The sequence below is a fragment of the Hippopotamus amphibius genome, chromosome 6 (assembly GCF_030028045.1).
Source record: "Hippopotamus amphibius kiboko isolate mHipAmp2 chromosome 6, mHipAmp2.hap2, whole genome shotgun sequence".
Classification (NCBI taxonomy): domain Eukaryota; kingdom Metazoa; phylum Chordata; class Mammalia; order Artiodactyla; family Hippopotamidae; genus Hippopotamus; species Hippopotamus amphibius.
The window spans coordinates 61,315,485-61,322,666 of record NC_080191.1 but is presented as its reverse complement, the minus strand read 5'-3'; positions in this window follow the sequence as shown (position 1 = coordinate 61,322,666).

The following is a 7,182-nucleotide window of genomic DNA, read 5'->3' as shown; positions in this document are numbered from 1 at the left end:
CTTCTCTTCTTCCTCCTCACTCTTATCTTCCAACAAGGGAATAAATCCAGACTTGGTGCTTGCCAACAAACAAAGCATCATAACTGCCCCTGGCCTCACTCGTTGTCTACCTGGGTGCATTTTAAATCTCCTTCTCAAGCTGAAACAGACTGCTATGCACAACTTCTACCTCCCGCCCCTTTGCTTACATCTACTGCACTCTTCTAAACAGAAAGGGACAAACCTTTCCAGGCTGCCATGGATATGTAGCTAGGACTTGGAAGAAATTCCCACTTCAGTCATTGCCATTTTAAACCAAGAGTCCCCAACCCTGTCCTTTTAAAACAAATCTCAGAGACAAGGATATTACTAGATAGTTTCGGGAAATATCCGTGAACACACTGTAGAAGACCTAATTATGCCCTATATGTTGTATTAGAGTTTCTTATAGAGATCTAAATATTTAACAATACTCATAAACAGCTGGGATGTATATACAATAAAGCACAATTCTACCAATGTTGTCAATGTTTCAGACACCAGGTGAGCTGGAGAGCACGGAGAGGCCAATCTCTCAGGAAAGGGAATGGTCTCTACTTTCAAGATGTTTCCCTGTTGGCAGGCATGGGACCTAACTGCTGATGTCTCCACCTCCTGAATTTTAATATAATCTCAGGCCTGGGAAGAGATTCCCTCCATTCAATATAAGAAAGTTTATAAAACTTGCTTCTGCTTCTGCTAAGGGAATTCAGCTCAGGAGAATTTATTTTCAGATAAAATCTCATAGATAACTAAAGTGACATGATTAATTAATGCATATGCAAGAAAAAATTCAGTAATGGTTCTATTTAGTATTTTTTGATTAAAAGCAATCAGCAGATTTGGGAAGGGTTAAAAGAAATTAAATACAGTATATAAAACTAGCAAGTGCACCTCATAATATTGTGATATGCATGTTCCTGAAGAGTTACATAAAAAATTTTAATTAACATATATTCCAGATCAGAATGCCTTTTAAAAGCATGCCATTCTAAAATGTTTAAAATGAAGATTTATTTTTAAAAAATTATACTTATCTCTTTTTTTGGTAATTTTTAAAAAAAAATCTTTGATTTCTTTAAATTAGGTACATTGATCCTATTATCTTAACTCTAAAATATGAACTCATTGAAGATAAAATAATAATGCAAGACTCATTTTTTTAAATAAAGACATGCAGACCCAAAGATATTAGACTATTTCAGAACATTTGGTTTTTTTTTTTTTTAATTTGGAAGTCAGTATTGACAATGGGCAACCTTTTCTTTATTGATTTTTATTGTACTCTTGAAAGCATGTTTCAATCAGAAAAAAAATCTCTAGAGGTTTGACTTAAAATATATTGTGGTACAGTGCATGAAATATTGTGATGTTTTCTAAAACTTTCAAAAATATGTAGCATAATTTCAACTTTGGACTCCCTTCTTCAAATCCAAAATTTGGGGAGAAAGAAAGAACGGAAGGAGAAAGATTAAAAAAGAAAAAAAAATTAACAATGGTTTTCATAAATTTGAAATTCACATTCTCTTCACCAAAATCAAGGTAATTTATAGCATCTACTTCTTCAGCTCTGTCTTCTTACCTTCTTAACCTACAGGATATTGTCATGCGGATGTCCCACAACCTTCCTAATATCAAAATGTTGCCTATTAGATGGAGGAAGCAAGTTGGAACCAAAGAGATAAAGACATCAGACAGAAGGAGAGGTAAGTAGGGGTGCCCACATGGCTGTCATTCAAATCCCTGATTCCAGTGACACCCAAAGCCCTCCCATTCCCACAGCACTGCCATGCCTGAAGTCACATGAACTGCCCTTATAAACATCAAAACATGCCCTTCTCGCCAAGCAAGTTCAAACTGGGTTTCTACCATTTGCAACCGAGTCTTCACTAATACAACCGCTTAATGTTATACCTACATTGCTATAAAGTTGGGCATAAATGATTTTTATAAAAATTGTTTTAAATCTTGTATTTACATTGCACTTCACCATTTTCTCAACATCTCTGTTATACACATCTCTTCCGAAATGTAAAAATCATTGGGTGAGATAGGTAAAGTGGCCTCTACTCTGTTATTTTAAAATAATAATGAAAGATTAAAAAAATCGATAAGACAAAGAATCATTTAAATTTTGCCTGAGGCCACACAGCTAGTGAGTGCAAAACTGGAGTTGAATCCCAGTCTTCTAACTCCCAATCTAGTGCTCTAAGTCCAGAACCCTGGCCCGCTGAGTCACAGCCTCCTGTTCAATATGTCCCTTTAGGCCTGTGCACAGATGTCAAATATTCTAGAGAGACTGGCTCTTGAAAGGAAACCTTCCCACAGTGTAAACAACTACCTTTTAATTAGCCTATTTTGTAAATGTGATTTAAAAAAACAAAAACAGTATTTCCTTAATACAAGCTATGCTTGTGCTACAATTATTTTACTTACCAGCAGATAATAAAGAATTAGTGACACCTTGTGGCAAAGACATATTAATTCGTGAGCTACTACCACCCATTTTCAGTTGAGAGACTTGTCCAAAGGCCTCATGCCCTTCCCTAGTTAAGACAACAGCAAAATTTCTGGAAAGAGTAATCTATGGTTATAGACTCTGCTTCTCACAACTAAAACTGTCCTCCCTTTGTTCCACTTGGGCAGAGTTCCCACCACTTCACAGAAACTGCTATTTTTGTCAAGTTCACAGATAACTTCCATGTTGGCAAACCCAACAATTACTTCTCCGTTCTCATCTTAACTTCTCATAACACTTGGGACAGGCTGACCCCACCGCTCCTGAAACTTTTGGTTTCAGCAAGACCACACGGTTTCTTTTTCACTTTTAAAGTCTCTAAAATCCTCTAAATGTTCATGAGTACCAAGTTCTTATCTCTAGCCCCAACCCTTCCACCGAACTCCAGGCTCACATCTCTACATCCATTAACGTATGACACATCCATTCGATGCCCAAAGCATTTCAGGATGCACATGCCCAAAACAGAACTCCTGATTTCCTGCTCCTTCCACCCAGTCGGCTGCATCGCAGTAAATGACGTGATTATCATGTCATTTTGCTCAAGCCAAAAACTTAGCAGTCATCCTTTATTCCTCCCCTCCATCTAATCCATCAGTAAGTTTTCTAAATTCATTCTCTAAAGTATCCCAAATGCACCCCTTCTCTCCACTTTCCCCACAGTCATCCTAACTCAAGCCACACCCTCTCTAATCTGCAGCACTTTTCAGACTCTTCTTACCTCTTACATCCATTCTTCACATAGAGACCTTTGTAAAAGATAACTCAGATCGGGTCATCCCCCCACCTTAAAACCTTTGAAAAGCTCCCCAGAATCCAAAGTCCTCCCCATCCTACCAGGCCCTAACATGCCGTGACACCTCCCTACCTCTAAAAACTCACTTCCAAGCACTCCTCCCCTTGCTCCTGCCTTCCGGATGGGACCTTGCACTGGTTCCTCCTCTCTGCCTGTGCTGCTCTCCCACCAAACTCAGTGTGGTTGCTTCCTTCTTACGCTGTATGGGTCTCAAGCTAAGTACCACCTCCTCAGGCCTTATCTTCCAACTAATCTAAAGCAGCTGTTCAGGCACTCCTTGTCGTAACACCCTGCTTTGTTTTCAGCTTTTACCATTCCTCCCATATTTTCTTCTCTCTCTCTTTTTTGGTTTATTTGCCTGTTACCTGCTTCTACCTATCCCAGCTCTCATTAACATGCCTGGTACAAGGAAGGTGCCTGATGTTTGTTGAATAACGAACTGTCATAAGGTCTCTCTTGCATCCTCTTACCTATGCTCAGAAAATTTCAGAAACCACAGCCATTCACTTATTTTTTTAAAAATCCAAAAGGATAAGATGCTTCCTTTTCTTTTCCTTGGAAAAACTATACACCTGTGATAGTCATTATTTCATTCACTCAATAAACTATTATAGACAAACAATTAGCTATATGGCAGGGCTACAAAGACAAATAGGACACAATCCCTACCCTCAAGGAACTCACAGCCTAGTTGTGGAGGCAAACATGTCAACACCTCATTATAAATATCATTTGCTAAATAAAAGACAGAAATATGGTTGAGGACTATGGAGAAACTAACAAAATTTGAGGCTGGAAAAACAGGCAGTAATCAGACAGTAAAGGCTCAGAGAGTGTTTAAGGAGCTTGAACTCACAGGGAAAAGTGGGGACAGAAATCTTTGAGGAGGGAACTAGAATGATCAGCGTTGCACTTCAGTTAAGACAGTTCTCTGGTTGCACAGAAGATCCAACTTAGGCTGCATGGGTCTGGTCAGAGGCTGGTAAGAATAGTAAGAATGCGAAAAAGAGGACTCAGAATCAAGAAGCATCTAGGAGGTAAGATGGGCATGACTTGGTGATTATTTGGGATATAGATAGATATATATGTATTTTTATCTATCTATATATCTATACCTAGATATATATATAGAGAGAGAGAGAGAGAGAAACACAGTAAAAGAGGTGGAGGGATGGGAAGATAACAAGCACTGTAAGCTGATACTTTAATGCACAGGTTCTAGAGTCAGACAGATAAGGGTTTAAATCTTGGTTCGGTCACTTACCTGCTGTATGACTATGGTTACATTCATATCCCTAAGCTTCAGTTTCCTTGTAAGTTAAACGGAAACAATATAACAACCAACCTCAAAGGGTCATTGTATGAAATCATGTATGTAAAGTGCTTAGCATAGAGAATTATTAAGGGATTTTAAAATTACAGATTCTCCTTGACTTAAAATGGGGTTATGTCCCAACAGACCCATCGTAAGTTGCAAACATCATAAATCAAAAATGCATTTACTGCACATAACCTAGCAAACATCATAGCTTATCCTAGCCTACCTTAAACGTGCTCAGAACGCTTACATTAGCCTACGGTTGGGCAAAACCATCTCGCACAAAGCCTATTTTAAAGCACTGAATACCTCATGTAATTTGCTGAACACCCTTCTGGAAGTAAAAAACAGAACGGGTGTAACTGTAATGGTTGTTGACTCGCCTATCGCATGGCTCACTGGGAGCTGTGGGTACTGCCTCTCCCCAGCATCATAGAGAGGATACCCCCACACACTGCTAGCCTGGGAAGAGATCTAAATTCAAAATTCAAAGTAAGGTTTCTAGTGGATGCTACTGCTTTCACAACATTGTAAAGTCAAACAATCATAAGTCGAACCATTGCAGTTGGGGACCATCTGTATCATCAATCTATCTGAATCTGTGATCATATACCTACATCTTCTCCTACCGCTATGGATGAACTGTCCATGCTTCTGGGCAAGGCCAATCCCTCTACTTGTGGGTAAGAGCCCATCCTTTCTTGCCCACATCCTTACATCCATTTCCTCTCTCTCCTACATTATCCATTCTGCCCTCTCTACTGAATCACTCCCTTAAACATACACATATATAGTTAATTCTCCCATTAAAAAATAGAAAACCTTCTCTTGACCCAACTTCCTTCTCGTCACCACCTTAGTTCTTTCTTTTTCTTTGAGAAAAACCTCCTTGAGCCACAAATTTCTCTTCTCCCATTCTCTTCTGCATCCATTATAACTGACCTTTCTCCTCCATAACTCTACTGAACATGTGCTTTTCCAGATCACCAGTGATCTTGATGTTGCTAGATCCAATGTTCACATCTTGCTTAACCTATGAAAAGGATCAGACATCATTGACTACTCCCTTCTCCTTGAAACACTTTCAACACTTGACTCCCAGGTGACCAAACTGTCTGCAATTTCTTCCATCTCTCTGGCCACCTTTTTAAGCCTCCTTTGCTTATTCCTTACCTTTGCAACCTTTAAATATTCTCAAGGGCTCATCTTTCTACTCCCTACACTGCCTTAAATGCCATCTATATGCTATTGAGTCAAAAATCCACACCTCTACTCTGGACCAATCCCCTGAAACCCTAGAGTCCCATATCCAACTATTACTCAACATCTCTACATTCAGATGACTAACATGTCTCTCAAGCTTAATGTGCCCAAAACTGAGCTTCCAATGCTGCCCCCAAAATCTGCTCCTTCCCAGTGTTCCCTGTATCAGCAAATGGAAACTCCATTCTTGCCATAAATTCTAGCTATGACTTAGTAGCTTGGATCAAACCAACCCTTCTACAGAAATTAGGAGTATCTGTTGCTGAAAAGAAAAATAAAACCAAAAGAGCAAAACAAAAAACAAGAAAAGCTGAAAAAATAAAAAACAAAACAAAACAAAAACCACACAGGCAATTTGAAGGCACTGGAAAGCAATCAAGCCAGTGAGGACATAAGGGATTGGGATCCCAGGGAGAAGGAAAATACACAGTTATAGAGAACTTTTCCATTGCTTTTTTCCTGGGGCATTTACTGAGTTTCTGCACAGAGCACTTAGCGCAAGCAGAAAGCAGTGACCTAGAAGTGTCAAGACTCTTTCAGATCTGGGAAAATAAAAAGTAGAGCTGAGAACTTTAGACAGCTCTTGAAGAGACAAGACCACAGAGACGCGGAGACCACAGGAAGTAAATCTGACAGTTTGCTTGACTATTAGCCTTGAAACATTTGCTGAATTCTAAGCTGTGAGGGCACTAGAAATCAAGATACCAAGCAGGTGCTAAGTGGTCAAAAAGCTAAGTAGACCTTTCCACAATCTCACAGAGCTGGGAATACAAATTTATAGAGTTCAAGGTCTCCCAAGGATGGGGACCTGTTAAAACTCTAAATTTTCTGTTGAGATTCCTAAAGGCCTCTGCTCTGGAATAAGGGCAAACCAGAAATAGACCAGTCCTCCCACAGTCTGAATCCGTTACTAAGTGTCATCTGCTCCTATTCTGCCAGTTGAATAAAATTAAATCCTCTGAAGAAAGACAACATAAGCTAGAGCCTCTCTGCATTGTTTTCTACACACTGCCCAACATTTAATCAAAACCCTGACAATGATCTTTAAGTCCTTTCTTTCTCTAGCCCCCCCTTCTAATCTACCTGTTTCTACGCGCATCAAACGCAATTTAAATGTCACTTTCTCCTTTAGCCCATTCAGAAACTACCTCAAAATAAAGTGATCAGACCTAAAATCTTCATGCAGTGTTTTTACCTCTCACATTTACCATATACCTTTATGTTAGTGTTTGTTTATACAATGCCTACATCTGCTTTAGACCAAAAGCT